Source organism: Solanum stenotomum, chromosome 6, assembly GCF_019186545.1.
Source record: "Solanum stenotomum isolate F172 chromosome 6, ASM1918654v1, whole genome shotgun sequence".
Lineage (NCBI taxonomy): Eukaryota > Viridiplantae > Streptophyta > Magnoliopsida > Solanales > Solanaceae > Solanum > Solanum stenotomum.
The window spans coordinates 9,639,114-9,661,454 of record NC_064287.1 but is presented as its reverse complement, the minus strand read 5'-3'; positions in this window follow the sequence as shown (position 1 = coordinate 9,661,454).

Genomic DNA, 22,341 nt, shown 5'->3' with positions numbered 1-22,341 from the left:
TGAAAACCCTTTAAGCTTTACAATAAGATATGCAATAAAAGCAATATGAATATAATATATTTTACTTATGGGGAGTTTCTCTAACCGACAACCATTACTATGAACCTAGCAATGATACAACGTTTCTCCATGTTGCAAGGGTCATCCTATACTTTGACGGGTATAGGATGCTACTGTAACTATGGATCTATCCAATAGGCCTTCTCAGAGGCACTGAAGAGTCGCAAGAAGAATCAATGTTATCCTATCCTACGATGGCTACATAGTTTATGGGGACTATTGAGTTATAAAAGACTCTTACCCAATTTGGTGCTCAATACTACTCCCAAAATAAATAAATATCAATTATTCTCAATTCACCCTTACAAAGAAAGGGACTATAACTTTACTTGACAATATGTTTTTCTAAAACATTTTTCAATACATCAACTATGCTCTTTCTCAATTGTCAAACGATACATATGAAAACATTTGGTTCTATTTTTGAGGGCTCTGTTCAAGCTTTCACTTTTAAAATGTATGCTTATGAACTTATGGATCTCAGGCGTATTTATATGCCTATTTACTATTATTTGCCCGCATATATCCTAAGTTTTGAGGACAATATTTTAGCTATTAGTTGTCTTATGCAACTTGTAATGAATGTGCATTAAGGTAAATGGAGCCTATATGAGCTAATATAGAGAAGGGGAATATGGTCACAACTACCCTTGGTGCACTGTTGGTGCAGGGCGCCAGGCCCTGAACTTCAAAAGACATGCCTTACCACACTGCTGGCATAGAGCGCCAGACGCTGAACTTCAGAAGGCAAGCCTGGCGCACTGCTCGCGCAGGGCGCCTATCCCTGAACTACTGAGCTCCAGCCCTGGTGCATTTATGGCACACCGCCCCATGCTCTCTCCAGCATCCCTGGCGAATTCAGGACTCGAAGACCTTTAATTTTATAGGTCATGGGCCCCCTAGTTCATTACGTGCTGAGAGATATGATTGTTTGAAGTTGACCCAAACTTAAAAACCAATTGGTGACTTGTACAAACCCCTTTTTAGCCCTTATTGAAGTCCTAGGTGTTACAATATAAGAAAATAGTATGACTTCTAGGGTGAATATATGAAAATAGAGGAAATAACTTATTTTATGAAATAAGAAAATATAAATGAAATAAAAAAGAATGGATTGGAGTTGGTTTACTCTAAAATAGTACTGACACCATTGTAATGTAAAATTTGATGTTACGTATTTTACAGGTGAATTACTTAAATAAAATATTATATAACATTAATTACGAGTTTTAATATAAGTTTTGCTTTTACCAAAATAGTTGTATTTTTTTCTTACCTAAAATAGCTAAAAAAAAAGAAGAAAAATGCACGATTTTCTTTATTTCTCTCTCTCATTTAATTCTTCTTGTTTGGTGAATATTAAGGGCACGTTTGTCCCCATGCCCCAAATATATTTGGAAAAAACTTGGAAAATAGTGTTTGCCCATACAACTTGCCACTACTTGGCAAATATATTTGTCAAATATCTCAAGTTTCCAAATACTAGAAAAAACTAATACTTGGGCCATGTTCTAATATTTGAAAATTTTGAAAAATAAAAAAATTACCCCCAAACTTTATATTTTATAAAAATACCCATAATTTATTAATTCCAACAAATAGTTATCTACTAAATTACTTCATTAATAACTAATAACTATTCCTATCAGCTATCTATAAAGAACGTTACCGAAAAAGAACAATTTGTTTTTAATGAGTTATAATTCATTCTAGATCAATGAAAAATTTGAGTATGTGATTAATGTATTGTTGTAGCACCTCGAAAATTGAAAAAAGACTTCATTTGTGGATACTGATTGAGTCCTACGAGGCTCATCTATGATTCGTAGAAGCCTCTATGGGTCATAGGTGGCACTCGGATAGAGTGGGTTGAGTTTTTGAGAATTCAAGTTCTAGTGAAATGACCTACAATTAGCCAGAACGCATTGTAGGATGGTGTACGGGCCATAGGAAGTGTATGTAGGGTTGGTCCAGACTTAATGAAATTTTGAGCTTAAAGTTGAGATATATGGATGGTATCTAGAGACCGTAGAAAGGTCGACGGCCCATAGAAAGTGTTTCATGGTAAGTGGGGTAATTATGAGTCCTAGTAATTTGATCATTGGTTGAACAGTACGGATCGTAAGTCAGAATCGTAGGTCAGTCCGATAGTTTTTAATTAAGGATATTTTGGTCATTTCTTACCTATCCACCCCTATACTATGTCATTTTGACCCTATAACTACCTTTATAATTGAATTTACTCTTCAAAACCTAACTCATTCCTTCACATTCACTAAAATTCACAAATTCTCTCATTGGGTTCTTCTCTAACACTTTTCCAAGGATCTTCAAGGCAAGGTTAGGGTTTCATCAAGCTTGAAGGTTTCTTTTGCAAATTGCCAAGGTATGTGGAAATTCACCAATTGTTAACACATAATTTTTGACCGAACTTAAAGTTTTACACCATTTTAAGTAGTTACATATTTCTTTTATATCTAAACTAGATATTTTGATTTTTATCTTATTTTAGTAAGTTTATTTTAAATGATTTGAAAATCACAAAAATTGAATCACATTTTAAGGTAAGTTTTATTTTTAAATGTTTAAAAAAGAAATGAAAGGTTACAAAAAATATATGTTTTCTTTGGAATTAAGATTAATAATAAGCTTATATTTCTTAATTATAATTTCATATTAGGTTTTTAATTCTTCTTTTATTTTTATTAGTTCAAAACAATTAGCTAATATTTTTATTATAATAATTTTAATTATATTTAATTAAAATAAATTAATCTAAACTACTCACTAATCCTAATGTAACTACCCCACATCACTTCCCTTTAACCCATTACTCATCCCACTGCCCACTCACATTAACACACCCTCACACTATCTATATTAACACATACAACAACCCTCTACCCAGACACCCAAAAAAAATACCACCAACACTACCAAAAACTCACCCAACGTACAAAAATAAAAACATGCCATCACACCACAATGACATCCAGCAACACAACACCAAACAATACAACACGTACAGAAAGAAAAAAAATCCAAGAGAAAAACAAAGACAGATTTTGAGGTTGATTTTTGCGGTTCCCAATTGTAATTGTTTCTTCTCGTGAAATAGTTTTCACAAGAGGTAACACTTAATTTTATTTTATATAGTTTTATGTTCATGACTATATAAGACTTGATTTCATTGCTACAGAGTTGCTCCAATTTTATGTCTGTAATATTAAAGCATTTTCTCTTTATTTTATTCTACATTTTATCATATGATACTATCAATTAAGTACCTCTTATATCGAACCAAAATTAACCAAATGCCTGAAAGAATTATTCTAATAGTTTGTTTAGTAAAATTTATCTAAAATTTAAAATGTTTATTTTAGAAATATTAAGAGATGAAGAGTTGCAATTTTTCATTTTTTTTATTTTAAATGTCTTTTGTCATAACTTGTAAGTATATTTAAAATGTAAATGCATCTATACGAATTTGAATATGAAATAATTTTTTATTTGTCTAAGATTTTTGAATTTTATTATTTAAATAGTGTTCATGAATATAAATAGTAAAATAATCTAATCACTAAAAATATGTTTAAGCTTTGTAGTAATTGATAAATATTAGGATATATGACCCGTTAAAAATATGTATTTCGATTAAAAATGTGTAACTTTCTTGAGACATTAAAATAAACTCAAGGATGCGGTTACTCACCTTGACCAAATTATTTTTAATAGTTAACTTTCATTAATTCAAACCAGTAGATAAAAAATATTAGGTGTGATGCGCTCATCCAAAGAAGACAGTTATTTCTCTAAGTCAGTGTATGTCAAGGCCAAGAATGCGGTGATGCATCTAGGTTGAGACCAATAAAAGTTCAACAATTAAAAATACGAGCAAACAATGGCAAGCATACTCAATTCATCCAATAAATAATTTAAAATAAGTATAAGTCAATAAAAGCGACCGTGCTAGAACCACGAGACTCGAGAGATGCCTAGTACCTTTTTCTAGGTCAACAGAATTTCTTACGCGAATTTCTAGTTCACTGGACAAAAATGAAGAGTCATTTCCTTTTGATTAGGGATAAAAATAAAATTGACTTGTAACACCATAACTCAATCCCAAGTGGTGATTCCGAAAATAAATAGTTCCTTTTCATAACGTCACTTTAATTGGAAAAAATCTTTTTTTTCAAACACTTTCATTTGAAAAATAGGGATGTGACACCAATGGATCTCTTTCATCCATTGGGTCCCAAAAAACATCAGTCTCATATTCGATTTCACCCACTTCAGTTAGGGTTTATGTCAATCTTCATGAGTCTTTTTTTTATTTTGATTCAATTGTTTGATTTCGATCTTATTATGCATGATTTGATTCAATTACATGATTTACAAATTGATTTCATATGGACCCTTATTTCTAACTTGATTATGATGATGAATTTATGAAGAAAGGTTATGAACTTATGAATTATGATTTATGAAAGTTGTCACGCCCCGACCCTACACCCTGGGTGTGACTGGCACTCGAGAACTATTGCTGGCCCTAAGCGAACCCTTGGTCTGGCTTAACTTATAGAGGAAGACTTAAATAATAGGAAAAGTCTCAAAGGACAACTCATGCAATATCTTAAAGAAATATTAAACTAGCCAAAATGGCAACTTAAGTCTTAACGTATACAACTGAAAACAAAAATACTAAAGAACTATAACTACTTGTCCATGAAACCTCTAAAACAATGAGGGATGTCGGGAAAAGACCCCCGATCATCCTAACAACTGAAATACTAAAACAAGATAATAAGGGATCCTCCGAAAAGCAAGGAGGCTCACCAACTGACTTTGAGTGCTCAACTGGATCAACGAGGCGTTGAATGCTGATCCTGGTTACCTATATTTGCATCATAAAATGATGCAGGCCAAATGGTATCAGTACATTAAATGTACGCGTATGCGTGGGAAAAACTAAACATGACATAAGCTTAAACGGAATATGAAGAGAACACTTACCTTAGCTTTACTCAACTCATGAATACTCAACTCAAATGCAAAGTAAACACAACAATAAAAGTGCAGTTTATACAAGCATTTAAACAGTAGGTGATAAATCAATGTATTAAAGATATACAATAACAACTCAGTTTACTAATATAATAAAGTAATATAATACTATGGGAGTTTCTCTAACCGACAACAACCACTATGAGCTAAAGTGATGATACAACATCTCGCCCACACTGCAGAACTATCCTATACCTTGCCGTGATATAGAATGCCTCAACTAAGTGGATCCACTAGTCTATGCTAAAAAGCACTAAGGAATCATCTAAATAGTAAGGTCCTTTCTACCCATGAAGGCTACATGGTTTATGGAAACTTGAGTTATTATGAACTCGTCCCATATCGGTGCTCAATACTATTCCCAAAATATACCCAACTCATATGTTTCAAAAGCAAAACTCTTTCTGTGATTTGAGATAATTACTCAAAAACTAGCTCGAAGGCTCTCTTGGAAATCGGTATTTCCTCTCTTGTTAAAATGTGAAAATATTTCAACTCTTGGGAATACTTAGTTCCCGTATAATCTTTTGAAGAAATGAACTTTACTCTTAATCTTTACTCAACTCAAAACTCAAGCCTTAAAAACAAAGTAAAAACGTTTGTAAAAGGCTTTTGGAAAACTCTATGAACTTCTTTTGACTTGACTCTTAACTTTCCTTGAATTGAATTATGGATTCAAGGTTCATGATCTCATGTTTATGGATGATTTCATGATGTTTATACGCACCTTAGAGTGTAGAAATCGACTAGAAAACATAGGTACGTTGCTAGGGAACTAGTACGGAAAGAAGTGGAAAAAGGTGGAAGAACTGGCGTTGCTGGTGCTTTGAGAGACGCGGGGCGCCAGAGGGTGAAATTCAGGACCTGGGCTGGGTCGCTCTGGCTGGCGCGGCACCCCAGAGCCCAAATTTCAGAACCCCTTTTGGGGCGCTTTGAGAGGCGCGACGCCCATCCCCATCCCCAGAAAATCCTGAATTTTCTTCTTCGTTTTTCAACTCTAAACCCTCTAAATTCAATTGGGTCTTTCCCCAAACACATAGAATCAACTATATCATCAATTTATGTAAGATTCTACTCGAAATCACACCTATTATCATGAATCAAACTCAAGAAATTTCTCAACAACTTCAACAACAAGAACCCACAAGAACTTAAATGAATTTCCTCAAGAACTCAGAATCTTTTCATTAGAATAACACAATTACACTGAATTGAATCATGATTGGTGCATGGGTGAACTAACCCGACTCTATGTGATCTCAGATATCTCGTAGGATTAAAATCCTTGGCGAAATCCACAACCAAAACTGCACGATCTTGACAAATCTTGAACTTTTCTTCTCCTTTCTCCCTTTTTCTCTTTTCTCCAAGCCCTAGCGTGTTTTGGTAAATGCGTAAACTGATATAATTCTGATTAGGCCCCAATTAAACTCCTAAAATGAAATAAAATAATTGGGTATGGAAAAGACCAAATTACCCTTCCAAATTCCGGATTAGACTTTCCTTATCTAGACAGCCTAACTTCAAATGCATATATGTCATTCATACTAACTCGGAATTGAGCAAACTCGGCTGCGTTGGAAAGATAATTCAAAGATATTTCCTATGGTATCTGGTAGCACACCTAACTCATCTTGAGATAGGAGTTATGGTCATTTGAAGTTGACAAAAAACTCAAACTTAACATAACTTAACCAATTTTCCAGATTTTTCATTCTTTCCAAAAATGACTCTTTCTAATTCGAGCTCTTTCTAGTTCTTTCAAATGGCGAGGTGTTACAATATCTCCCCCTTGGGAACATTCATCCTTAAATAAGATTGCTCTTAGTAGGCTAAAGATGTAACATATACTTTCAACTAAAACACCTAACAAGCAAATCTAATGCATTAAACATGTCAATTTAAAGAGTACTAAGAAGAGAATTAGTACCTTGATCTGGAATTTCTCCGGGTTCAAAGAGATGTGGATATCTCTTCTTCATATCCTCCTCAGCTTCCCAAGTAGCTTCCTCAACAAACTAGTTTCTCTAAAGAATTTTGACTGATGCTACTTCCTTGGTCTTCAACTTGCGAACTTGGCGATCTTGAATCTGAACAGGAATCTCCTCGTAAGACAAGCTATCCTTGATTCCAATATCTTCAGTTGGTATGATAAGTGAAGGATCTCCCATGCACTTCTTCAACATGGAAACATGAAATACCGGATGAACCGCTGCCAACTCTTGGGGTAGCTCTAACTCATAAGCTACATTACCAACCCTTGTGGATATTTTGTCAGGGCTAATATACCGGGGACTAAGCTTCCCCTTTTAACCAAATATCATAACACCCTTCATGGGTGAAACTTTCAAGTATACCCAATCATCTACTTCAAGCTTTAACTCTTCTCCTAACATCAATGTAGGATTTCTGACGACTCTACGCTTTTTTCAACCTCTCTTGAATGACTTTCACTTTCTCCATAGCTTGATGAACTAAGTCTGGTCCTATCAACCCAACTTCACCAACTTCAAACCATCCAATAGGAGATCTGCATCTTCTCCCATACAGATCTTCATAAGGAGCCATCTGGATCCTTGAATGGTAACTAATATTGTAAGAGAACTCAATGAGAGGTAGGTGATCATCCCAATTCCCCTTGAAACCAATCACACATGCCCTCAACATATCTTCTAAATTCTGAATAATACACTCTACTTGACCATCAGTTTGAGAATGAAAAACAGTACTTAAGTTCACCTTTGAACCCAAACCTTTTTGAAAAGATTTCCAAAATTGTGCAGTATATTGAGCACCTTTATCTGATATAATCGATACTGGACTACCTCTTGAATGTACAACTTGGCATAGTCCTCTGCTGTATGGGTAGTCTTTACCGGCAAAAGTGGGATGATTTGGTCATTCGATCCACAATCACCCAAATAGAATCATGCTGGCTACGAGACCTTGCTAAACCTGTGAAGAAATCCATATTGATCATCTCCCGATTCCATTCAAGAAGTTCTATATTCTGAGCCATACCACCGGGCCTTTGATGCTCTATCTTAACTTGTTGAAAATTCAGACACTTAGCAATAAATTCTGCAATGCCCTTTTTCATACTACTCCACCAATAAACTTCTCTCAAGTCACGATATATCTTTGTGGAACCCGGATGAATGGAATATCTGGAGCTATGAGCTTCCTCCATGATCCTTTCTTGGAGTTCATCCACCCTTGGTACACACAACCTACCTTGATACCTCAATACACCATCTCCCCTTTGTTCAAAACCCAATACTTATTGCTTATGAACATTTGCTTTCAATTCAAGAAAAATAGGATCTTGGTCTTGTTTCTCTTTAACTTCAAACACTAATAATGATTCAAGCCCCATTTATCACCACTACCCCTTCTTCTGTGGAATCCATTAGTCGAACTCCCAATCGTGCAAGTCTTTGCATATCCCTTGCTAGCTCTTTCTTATCTTTCTCAAAATGGGCGGTACTACCCATAGAAAACCTGCTCAAGGCATCAGCAACAACATTAGCCTTACCTGGGTGATAAAGAATACTCATGTCATAATCCTTGAGTAATTCTAACTACCTCCTTTGTCTGAGATTAAGCTCATTCTGACTAAACACATACTGAAGACTCTTGTGATCGGTGAACACATCCACATGAACAACATAAAGATAGCGGCGCTATATTTTCAAAGCAAATACTACGACAACCAACTCTAGATCATGTGTTGGGTAGTTCCTCTCATGAACTTTCAACTATCTGGAGGCATAAGCTATAACGTTGTCATTCTGCATTAACACACAATCCAAACCAACTCTGGATGCATCACAATATACAATAAAGCCTTGCGTACCTTCTGGTAAGGTCAATACTGGGCAGTAGTTAACCTCTTTTTCAATTCCTGAAAGTTTTTCTCACAAGCTTCAGACCATTGAAACTTTACTATTTTTTGAGTTAACTTGGTCAAATGGGATGAAATAGATGAGAACCCCTCTACGAACCTTCTATAATATCCAACCAACCCTAAGAAACTCCTAATATCAGTTGAAGATGTGGGTCTAAGCCAATTCTGCACTGCCTCTATTTTCTGGGTATCAACTTTAATTCCCTCTCAAGAAACAATATGGCCTAAGAATGCCACAGACTCCAGCCAAAACTCACACTTAGAGAACTTGGCATACAAATCTCCATCCTTTAAGGTTTGGAGAACTATTTTGAGATGGCTAGCATGATCTTCCTCATTCCTTGAATAGATTAGTATGTCATCAATGTAAACGATAACAAACATATCTAAATAAGGCTTAAATACTCTATTCATAAGGTCCATGAATATTGCAAGCACATTGGTCAAACCAAAGGACATAACTAGGAACTCATAATGAGCATAACGGGTCCTGAATGCTGTCTATGGAATGTCACTCTCCCTTACTCTTAACTGATGGTAACCTGATCAGAGGTCTATTTTAGAGAAATAGGTAGAACCCTGAAGTTGATAAAAAAAAATTATCAATTCTCAGAAGAGGATACTTATTCTTGATGGTAACCTTGTTCAACTGACGGTAATCTATGCACATCCTAAGGGAACCATCATTTTTCCTCACAAATAAGATCGGAGCACCCCAAGGTGAGACACTTGGTCGAATTAAACCTTTATCAAAGAGATCATTCAACTATTCCTTTAGTTCTTTCAACTCTGCTGGAGCCATTCTATATGGAGGAATGGATATAAGATGAGTATTAGGAAGAATATCTATACCGAAGTCTATCTCTCTTAGGAGGGGCTCCGGGTAGATCATCGGGAAAAACTTCTGGAAACTCACTCACAACTAGAACTGATTCAATATGAGGTATCTAAACACTAGAGTCATTAACTCGGATCAATTGATAGACACACCCCTTGGAAACTAACTTTCTTGCCATAAGGTATGAAATAAAATGACCCTTAGGTACTGCTGAACTGCTACTCCACTCTATAACTGGCTCATTAGGAATTTAGAACCTAACAACTGAGTTCTACAATCAATGGAGGCATAATAGGAATGAAGCCAATCCATACTTAGAATGACATCAAAATCTACCATGTCTAACTCAACTAAATCAACCATAGTGTTATTGTGATTGATGGAAATGACATAATCACGATATACTCGCTCAACTAGAATAGACTCCCCTACAGGTGTAGAAACACAAAACGGTTCACAATGTTTCTCAAGAAGGACATCAAAATTCATTGCAACATAAAGAGTGACACAAGATAAACTTGCTCTTGGGTGTATCAAATCATAAACATCAAGAGTAAAGACTTTGATCATACCAGTGACAACATCTGGAGAATTATCTTGCTCTTGGCGACTGGTGAAAGCATAAAGATGGTTTCCTCCTCCGTCTGTACCTACAGTAGCTCCTCTAGGTGCCCTATTTGGTGGAGCAACTAATGAAATTACCTTATCGGTTCTTAGGACACTCTTTCATGAAGTGACCCTCTTGTCCACACTTGAAACAATATATGGAGCCATCGTGACACTTAACTAGGTGGTTCCTACCACACTTAGCACATAAAGGAGCCAATTACCTCCTTATGCTATATTACACTGAGACTGCACAGGTCTAGCTCTGAAGTTCTGCGAATTCTGACTATTATACTCACCTTTGATTCTGGGTGCAGGTGCACTAGCAGATGATGGAGCAGGTCCCTTTTGCTTTTGTTAAAAGAAAGAACGGTTCACATTATTTCTTTACTGCCCGAACTCAGTCCCTGTCTTAGCCTTCTTGTTTCTAAACTTCTCCCTATCCCCCAGCTTCTCTTCCTCAACCTGCTACACATAAACCATCAACCTTGCTATATCCATATCACCTATTCGCATTGTAGCCTTACCTTCCTTACTCGACAGACGAGATATCCCAACAACAAACAAACTCATCATACTTCCATATCCGCAACCATCTCCGGAGCATATCGGGAAAGTTGGGTAAACTTCAAACCATACTCATGAACACTGAATGAATCCTGCTTAAGGGTAAGGAATTCCCGTACCTTGGCTTCTCTCAGTTCGCGGGGAAAGAAACGTCCCAAGAATGCACTCTCGAACACCGCCCAACTAAAAATTGGTGCATCCTCAGCCCTAATCTTCTTCCACTGGTCAGACCAAGTCCTTGCAACATTCTTAAGTTGATATGCGGCTAGGTCCACTCGCTCAGCATCGGCAACATGCATAACTTCAAATACCTTCTTGCAATTCCTCAACAAAATTTTCCAGATCTTCAGTAGTGCTTGAACTAGTGAAGCCCGAAGGATTTATCCTTAAGAACTCGCGGATCCTTGAAATATCAGCTTCTTCCTGTCGAGCCCCTCTTTGTTGCCCAGCTTGGTTGGTCGCAACTTGACTTAGCATTCAGATTGCTTCCCGAAATTCAACATTGGTGACCTCTCCTTGGGGTTGGACTTCTGGCGCATTAGATACCCTTTGCTTCTCAACGTTCTCCTAGCAGGACGATGACATGATCAACTGAAATACATGCGCAAGCACAAATTAGAAAGAGACTTTATAAAGATGAACTCTATCACACGGAATGAGTATGAAAGAAGTGAAAGAATTTCCTAAATATTACAGCCTCCTAATTATAGATGTGGCGCACTTCACACCGATAACTAGGACTCTATAGACACGGCTTCATAGACTCCCTAGGACTCTTGAACTCTTTGCTCTGATACCAAGTTTGTCATGCCCCGAGCCTACACGCTGGGCGTGACTGGCACTTGAGAACCATTGTTGGCCCCAAGTGAACCCTTGGCCTAGCTTAACATATAGCGGAAGACTTAAATAATAGGAAACAGTCTCAAAGGACAACTCATGCAATATCTTAAAGAAATATTAAACTAGCCAAAATGGCAACTCAAGTCTTAGCATATACAACTGAAAATGCAAAGACTAAAGAACTATAACTACTTGTCCATGAAACCTCTAAAACAATGAGAGATGTCGGGACAAGATCCCCGATCATCCTAACAACTGTAATACTAAAACAAGATAATAAGGGATCCTCTGGAAAGCAAAGAGGCTCACCAACTGACTTTGAGTGCTCAACTGGATCAACGAGGCATTAGATGCTGATCCTGGTTACCTATATCTGCATCATAAAACGATACAGGCCAAATGGTATCAGTACATTGAATGTACGAGTATGCGCGGGGAAAACTAAACATGACATAAGCTTAAAAAGAATCTGAAGAGAACACTTACCTTAGCTTTACTTAACTCATGAATACTCAACTCAAATGCAAAGTAAAAACAACAATAAAGGTGCAATTTATACAAGCATTTAAAACATTAGGTGATAACTCAATGTATTAAAGCGATACAATAACAACTCAGTTTACTCATATAATAAATTAATATAATAATGTGGGAGTTTCTCTAAACTGACAACCATCACTATGAGCTAAAGTGATGATACATCGTCTGGTCCACGCTACTAGAATTATCCTATACCTTGCCGTGATATAGAACGCCTCAACTAAGTGGATCCACTAGTCTATGATAAAAACACTAAGGAATCATCTAAAAAGTGTGATCCTTTCCATCTATGATGGCTACATGGTTTATGGAGACTTGAGGTATTATATACTCGTCCCCATATCGGTGCTCAATACTACTTCTAAAATATACTTAACTCATATGTTTTAAAAGCAAAATTCTTTCTGTGATTTGAGTAATTACTCAAAAACTAGCTCGAAAGCTCTCTTGGAAATCGATGTTTCCTCTCTTCTTTAAATGTGAAAACATTTTGACTTTTGGGAATACTTAGTTCCCGTATAATCTTTTGAAGAAATGAACTTTACTCTTACTCTTTACTCAACTCAAAACTCAAGCCTTAAAACAAAGTAAAAACGTTTGTAAAAGACTTTTGGAAAACTCTATGAACTTCTTTTGAACTGCCTCTTAACTTTCCTTGAATTGTATTATGGATTCAATGTTCATGATCTCATGTTTATGGATGATTTCATGATGTTTATATGTACCTTAGAGTGTACAAATCGACTAGAAAACATAGGTACGTTATTAGGGAACTAGTACGGAAAGAAGTGGGAAAAGGTGGAAGAACTGGAGTCCCTGGCGCTCTAAGAGGCACGGGGTGCCAGAGGGTGAAATTCAGGACCTAGGTTGGGGCGCTCTGGCTGGCGAGGTGCCCTAAAGCCCAAATTTCAAAACCCCTTTTGGGGAGCTCTGAGAGGCGCGGCGCCCCAAGCCCCTCCCCAGAAAATCCCGAATTTTCTTCTTCGGTTTCAACTCTAAACCCTCTAAATTCAATTGGTTCTTTCCCCAAACACTTAGAATCAACTATATCATCAATATATGTAATCTTAAACTCAAAATCACACCTATTTTCATGAAATAAACTCAAGAAACTTCTCAACAACTTCAACAACTAGAACCTTCAAGAACATAAACGAATTTCATCAAGAACTCACAATCTTTTATTTAGAATAACACAATTACACTGAATTGAATCATGATCTGCTCGTGGGTAAACTAACCCAACGCTATGTGATCTCACATACCTTGTAGGATTGAAATCCTTGGTGAAATCCAAAACTAAAATTGCACGATCTTGACGAATCTTGAACTTTTCTTCTCCTTTCTCCTCTTTTCTCTTTTCTCCAAGCCCTAGCGTGTTTTGGTAAATGCGTAAAATGATCTAATTCTGATTAGACCCCAATTAAACTACTAAAAATGAAATAAAATAATTGGGTATGGAAAATACTAAATTACCTTTCCAAAATCCGGATTAGACTTTCCTTATCTAGACAACCTAACTTCAAATTGACATATCTTATTGATACAAACTCAAAATTGAGCAAACTTGGTGGCGTTGGAAAGATAATTCAAAGATATTTCCTATGGTATCTGGTAGCACACCTAACTCATCCTGAGATAGGAGTTATGGTCGTTTGAAGTTGACTCAAAACTCAAACTTGACATAACTTAACCAATTTTCCAGATTTTTCATTCTTTCCAAAAATGACTCTTTCTAATTCTAGCTCTTTCTAGTTCTTTCAAATTGCGAGGTGTTAAAAAAGCTATCTATGTTTTATGAGAATGATGTTTATGAATTAAGGATGCTTTTGAGACAAATTTATATGAATTGTGAAAGATTTTCTTACATATTATGAAATCATGGTTGTAAAAGGTTTTCTCACATATGATGAATCATGATTTAAAGGAGCTACACTTGTAAGATTTTATGGTTTGGATTGGTATCTTTATTATTGTCTTTCCTAATGTTTTATTGACTTTATATATTGCGTTGAAATTTTACTTAGCACAGAGAGAACTTTGAGGTTGAGGCTCAAATAGGGTAGTCTCTAGTAGCAATCTCTAGTTTCAAACCACGTGCCTCTGTAGGATTGTATTAAATGACCTAGCTATTGGATTCACATAGCATTAATGATATGATACAGAGTTATAACTTGGCAAGTAGACTCTCATTTCTTGGTGTGGGAGTTACATCAAATTTCATGATATAGCTTACATGGTTTATTGTCTGTCGGTTAACTAATATTCTACAAAAGAACTATGACTTTCCCTCAAAGTTTTCATTACTTCTTTTATTAATGCTTGACCTTGCCTCGTGGTTTTAACGACTTTCTTTTTCAAGCTTTTTAATGTGCTACTTGATCATCCATTACATGTATGTTTATGAATATCTCCACATACTTAGTACATTCCATGTACTAATGCGTATTTGTACCTATATTATTTTATAATATAAGGCCCAACGTTTCTCCTCCCGCTTGTGGCTGGATTTGGATTAGTATTCATTATTAGATTGGTGTGTTCTCATACTCTGAGGGAAAAACTATGAACACCATTTATTTCTTTTACTGTTTACTCTTGAGACTTTGTACGTAATGTATGGGTTACGTCCCAATGACTCGTATGCTGTTTTAGAATGACTTTTCAAAACATAATTACGATTTCACTTTCATATTCAAACTCTCCTTTATGATATGAGACATCTTACTTAAATTGTCTTATTATATATTCTATTGTGTTGTATGTATGTCAAGTGTCTTGTGTAGGGCCTTATGGGGTCCTATATGTCATGTCATGTCATGTCTAAGGTGTAGTTTGGGTCGTTACAAACTTTGAATTCAGAGCACACGATTTTAGAAAAAGGTCTTAGGATGTCTGATATGCCACATTGATTAGAGTATTTTTAATGAGTATGAAGCGCACCATATTTATGAATAGGAAGCTACAAAGTGTTAGGAAACTTCACTTCTTTTACTACTCTAAAGTCGAGTCATAGAGTTTATCTCTATAAAGGTGTTTTTCCTAACCCTTGTCTAATGCTTTTAAAGATATGGCTCTTCAAAGAGCTTATGTGAGAAGGAATCTGACTAATGATGTGAAGCTCGAGGTTCCTCAAGCCCCGATCGATTCTTTGACCAAGCAAGTGACTTATGCCAAATTCTGAGTCGCTTTCCCAGTATTAGATCAAGCTATGACAGACCAAGCTAATAGAGAGGTCATTGATCATATGACCCAAATATGGGTGCGGCATCCATAAAGATAAGGGACTGCACTAGGATAAATCATCTGGAGTTTCATGGGTTGAAATTTGATGAGGATCCTCAAGAGATTGTCGATGAGGTCTACAAGATAGTAGAGATAATGGGAGTGTCACTGGTGGAATTGACCGCTTACCAACTCAAAGGTGTCGCTCAAGTTTGGTTCAACCAATGGAAAGAATAAAGGGATGTTGATGTGGATCATCTTGATTGGGAGAAATTCAAAGGGACTTTCCTTGATCACTTCTTTCCTGTTGAGATGAGAGAAACAAAGGTGCTTGAACTCATCAATCTTCATCAAGGAAATATGTGTGAGAAAGAGTATATTTTGAAGTTTACTCAATTAGCTAAGTATTCTCCGACTATGGTTGCCGACTCTAGGGCAAGGATGAGTAAGTTTTTATCGAGTGTGTTCGAAATGGTGGTTAAGGATCACCATTCTAATTAAGGAGATGTATAACTCTCGTTTAATGACACATACCTAATAAATTGAAGAGGAAAAGATAAAAGAGAGAGCTAGGAAGTCCAAGAGGGAAAGGACCGGTGATGGTGATTTCTCTTATTCTAGGACTGGTGGACATGGTCGTTCTCAATTCCAGAAAAAGTTCTCCAGTCAAGGTTCTTCAAATGTTTCAGCTCCTAAGTTGAACAAAGATAAGTTATCTAACCCTAAGCCTCAATTAAGTGGTGGTAGTGTATCTTTTATTCCCATTTGTCAAAAGTATGGCAAGAATCACTTAGGAAAAATTTTGGGCCTTAACGGATAATTGCTTGGATGTGGGAAAAGTGGCTACAAAGTGAAGCATTGTCCTTCGTAAGCTAATAAGGGATAAGATGGTAGTCAAGCTCATCCTAGTGATTATGATTTGGGTTCCACTCATCAAAATAGGTTTTATGTATTTCAGACTTGACAGGATCATGAAGGTTCATCGACTGTTGTGACTGATATGTTGAAGTCTTTTATTTTGATTTGTATAATTTGCTTGATCTAGGTGTTGCATTGTTTTAAGCTACTCCTTATGTGGCTATGATATTCGATATTGGTCATCAAATCTTTTCTAGTCCATTTTCAGTATCTATGCCGGTTGGTTATTCTATTGTTGCTAAACAAGTCTATATAAAATATCTTGTTTATGTTTCTCATAGAGTCAATCATGTTAATATTGTAGAGCTTGATATCCAAGAATTTATTCATGGGATAGATTGGCTTCATTCTTTTTACGCTTTCATAGATTGTAGGACCTAATTGGTCATATTTCAGGTTCCGAACAAGCTTATCTTAGAATGAAAAAAGGGAAATCATGATCTTAAGAGTTAGTTCATATTTTGCCTAAAGTTTAGGAAAATAATTTCTAAGGGTTTCATTTATCATCTTGTTTGGGTTAGGGATATGGATTGTGAAACCCCTACTCTTGAGGTAGTTCCGATTGTAAAAGAGTTTCGGGAAGTGTATCCCAATGATCTTTTAGGTATTTCTCCCCAAAGGAAAATAGACTTCTGTATTGACTTTCTCCCAGATACGCAACCTATCTTCATTCCTCTTTACCTTATGGACCTGATAGAACTTAAGGAATTAAAGATCAATTGAAAGATTTGTGAGATAAGGGTTTTAGTAGATCGAGTATCTCTCCATAGGATGCTCCAATTTGTTTGTTTGAAAGAAGGATGGTTCCCTCTGAATGTGCATTGACTGTCGGTAATTGAATAAGGTTACCAAAAAGAATAAGTATCATATTACAAGGATTGATGACTTGTTTGATCAACTTCAAGGAGCAAGTTATTTCTCTAAGATTGATCTTCGGTCGGATTATCACCAATTGAGAGTGAAAGAGAGTGACATTTCAAAAATGACTTTTTGAATTCGATATTGTCACTATGAGTTTTTAGTGATGTCTTTTGATTTGATAATGTCCTGGTAGCATTCATGAATTTGACAAATAAGATCTTCAAGCAATATCTTGACATGTTCGTGATTGTGTTCATTGATGATATTTTGATTTACTCTCGGAGTAAGGATGAGCATGTCAAATATTTAAGGATTGTGTTGTGAATTCTCAAGGATCGAGTATTGTATGTTAAGTTTAGTAAATGTGAGTTCAAGTTGAGGTCTATTTCTTTCTTTGGCCATATTTTCTTTGGTGAAGGTATTCAAGTTGATCCTAAGAAGATTGAGGTAGTTAAGAATTGACCTAGACCTTTGTCCTCTTCAAATATTTGGAGTTTCTGGGGATAGGATGGTTACTATAGAAGATTTGTGGAAGAATTTTCCTTTACTGCTTTGTCTTTAACGACATTTACTCAAAAGAAGGTGAAATTCTTATGGTCAAAAGCTTGTGAGAAAAGTTTCAAAGAATTAAAGGATATACTCACTTTAGTCATTATAGTGACATTACCGGAAGGATCACATGGTTCTGTGGTATATTATGATGCTTCACAAATTGGTCGTGGTTATGTTTTGATGCAACACAAGAAAGTCATCGCTTATGCTTCAAGGCAATTGAAGGTGCTTGAAAAATATATCCGACTCATGATTTGGAGTTAGTGGTGGTAATGTTTGCTCTAAAGATTTGGAGGCATTACCTATACGGTGTTCATGTGAATATGTTTACCAACCATAAGAGCCTGAAGTATGTCTTCACTTAAAAGGACTTAAAGCTTCGCCAAAGAAAGTGGCTTGAGTTACTAAAATATTATGACATGAGGGTTCTTTACTATCACGGTAAAATGAATATGGTGGTGGCTTCTGTTAATCCACTTTTGATGGGAAGTGTTTCTCATATTTAGGGTGGTATAAAGGACCTAGTTCTGATGTTCATGGTTTGGCCTGATTAGGTGTTCGCTTTGTTGATTCCATTGAAGGTGGTGTGATTAATCAAAATGGTTCAGAATCATCTTTGATATCGGATGTGAAGGCTAAGGAAGATATTGATTTAGTGTTGATTTGAAGAAGTCGGTTTCTAAAAAATACATTGAGGCTTCACCCAAAGGGGAGATGGTATCCTTCTATAAGGTCGGTTATGTGTTTCAACTATGATGAGTTGAGGAATCAAATTTTGACAGAAGCTCACAGTTCTCAATATTCTATTCACTCGAGAGCCACCAAGATGTACTACAACTTTTGGGAGGTCAGTTGATGGAATGGGACGAAGAAGGATATTGTGGAACTTGTGGCTAAATGTTCAAATTGTCAACAAGTGAAAGTTGAGAATAAAAAACCCGGACGTTTATCTCAATACATTAGCATTGCTACTTGGAAGTGAGAATATTTGAATATGGACTTTATTATGGGTTTACCTCATACCTATCATCATTTTTACTCTATTTGGGTAATTGTGGGCCGAATGACGAATTCAACTCACTTTCTTCCCGTAAAGACTTCATTTTCAGCCGAGGAGTATGCCAAGATTTATATTCAGGAAATGGTGAGGTTTCATGGAGTGCATTTATCTACTATCTCCAACTATGGTACTTAATTTACGTCTAAGTTTTGGAAGTCGTTCCACAATGGTTTTGGTACTCAAGTGAAAATTAACACAACTTTTCATCCATAGACCGATGGATATGCCAAGCGTACTATCCAGATCTTGGAAGATATGTTGAAAGCTTGCATGATTGACTTCAAGAGTAATTAGGATGACCATTCGCCTTTAATCGAGTTTGCTTATAATAATAGCTATTATTCTAGTTTTAAAATGGCTCCATTTGAGGCTCTCTATGGTAGGAGGTGTAGGTCTCCTATTGGTTGGTTTGAAGTTGGTGAGATCACCTTAATAGGGTCGTTTATGCATGAGGATATGGAAAAGGATTGACTTATCCATGAGAGGTTGAAAACGACTCAAAGTCGACGAAAGTCATATGCTGACGTTAGATAAGAGAGCTTGAATTTGATGATTGAGTTTACTTGAAATCTCACCCATGAAGGGTGTGATGAGATTTGAAAAGAAAAGGAAGATTAGTCCCCGATATGTGGGTTCATATAATATTTTGAGATGTACTGAGAAAGTTGCTTATGAATTAGAGTTACCTAATGATTTAGTATCGGTACATCCAGTGTTCCGTGTGTATTTGCTAAAAATATATGTTGGATATTTGATGTATATAGTACCATTGGAGAGTTTAGGAGTTAAGGAAATTCTTACACATGAAGAGGTTCTGATTTAAATTTTAGACCGTCAAGTTCGGATGTTGAGAAATAAAGAAATTGCTTTCGTGAAAGTTCTTTCGAGGAATCAATTAGTTGGGAGTGGTACATGAGAAGTCTAAGCCGACATAATGCCCAAGTATCCTCATATTTTTTCCTCCGCTCATATTCTATCTTGAGGTATTAAGTTCCTCATGGTTCATTCTTTTAAATTCATGCATTTTAGTCATTCTCATGTTTTCATATGCATGTGTGTTTATGAAAATCTTGATTTTTATGTTATCATTTAGCTTGGAGTGATTTCTCCTTATGTGCATTTTGATGAGATTTGTATTCATGTTGGTTTGTTAGATACTCTCCTACTCTATTCATGCTAACTTGGGTCCATCCGAGGATGAATGTTCCCAAGGAAAAGATATTGTAAAACTTCAAAAATTGGAAAAGAAAAAAGACTTTATTTGTGGCTACTGGTTGAGTCTTACGAGTACTTTCTACAGGTTGTAGAAGCCCAGTAAATTGACCTACGACTAACCAAAACGGGCCGTAGTATGGAGTACAGGCCATAGGAAATGTCAGTAGGGTTGGTCCAGAGTTCATGAAATTTTGAGCTTAATTTTGAGATCCACGAATGGGGACTACAGACCGTATAAATATCAACAATCCGTAGAAAGTGTTTCATGGTAAGTTCGGTAAATTCTGAGTCCTAGTAACTCGGCCTATGGTTGACTATTACGGTTAGTAGGAAGTTCTTCGGTTTGTAGGTCACTCTGATAGATATTAATTAAGGGTATTTTGTCATTTCCTACCTACCCAACTCCTATACTATGTCATTTTGACCCTATAACTGAATTTACTCTTTAAAACCTAACCCATTCCCTCCTATTCACTAAAATTCACAAATTCTCTCAAAGGGTTCTTCTCCAAAACTCTCCCAAGTATCTTCACAGCAAGATTAGGGTTTCATCAAGCTTGAGTGTTTCTTCTTCAAGTTCTTAGGGCTTTTATTGCCAAGGTATATGGGAGTTCAGCAATAGATCCCTTTCATCCATTGGGTCCTAAAATAACTTCAATCTCAAATTTGGTTTCACCCAATTCAATTAGGGTTTATGTCAATCTTCATGGGTCCTTTTTTATTATGACTCAATTATTTGATTTCGATCCTATTATGCAGGATTTGATTCAATTAAATGATTTACAATTGATTTCATATGGACCCATGCTTTTTTCTTAATTATGATGATGAATCTATGAAGAAAGCTTATGAATTTATGAATTATGATTTATGAAAGCTATCTATGTTTTATGAGAATGATGTTTATAAATTAAAGATGCTTTTGTGATAATTATAAATGAATTATGAAAGATTTTTGTCACTCCCTGAGCCTACACCCTAGGCGGGACTGACACTCGAGAACCATTATTGGCCCCACGCGAACCCTTGGCCTGACTTAACTTGTAGCGGAAGACTTAAATAATAAGAAACAACCTCAAAAGATAACTCATGCAATAACTTGGAATGTCTTAAAAGAACATTCGACTAGCCAAAATGGAAACTCAATGTATTAACATAAGCAACTGAAAATGGAAAGACTAGTGAACTATAACTATCCGTCTATGAAGTCTCTAAACAATGAGGGATGTCGGGACAAAACCCCCAATCATCCTAACAACTGAAATACTGAAAATAATGTAAAAAGGGAATCCTCCGGAAAGCAAAGAGGCTCACCAACTGATTCTGAGTGCTCAACTGGATCAACGAGGGCGCTGGATGCTGATCCTGGTTACCTGTATCTGCATCATAAAATGATGCAGGCCAAATGACATCAATACATTGAATGTACGAGTATGCGAGGGTAAAACTAAACATGACAAAAGCTTGAACTGAATTCTGAAAGAAACACTTAACTCAACTCATGTATACTCAACTCACATGCAGAATTAAACAACAGTAAAGGTGCAGTTTATATAAAGCATTTAAACAGTGAATAGCAACTCAAAGTAATCATATAAGAAAGTAATGTATTTTTGTGGGAGTTTCTTTTATCGACAACCATCACTATGAGATATGTGATGATACAACGTCTCGCCCACGCTGCCAGAACTGTCCTATAACTTGCTGGGATATAAAACACCTCAACTAAGGGGATCCACTAGTCTATGCTAAAAAGCATTAAGGAATCATCTAAAAAGTATGACCCTTTCTACCCACGTTAGCTACATGGTTTATGGAGACATTGAGTTATTATGTACTCATCCCCACATCGGTGCTCAATACTACTCCTGAAATACTCAGCTCATATGTTTAAAAACAAAAACTCTTTCTGTGGTTTGAGATAATTACTCAAAAACTAGCTCAAATGATCTCTTGGAAATCGGTGTTTCCTCTCTTGTTTAAATGTGAAAACATTTACTCTTTGGGAATACTTAGTTCCCATATACTCTTTTTGAAGAAATGAACTTCATTTGCTACTCTTACTTAACTCAAAGCCAAGTCTTAAAA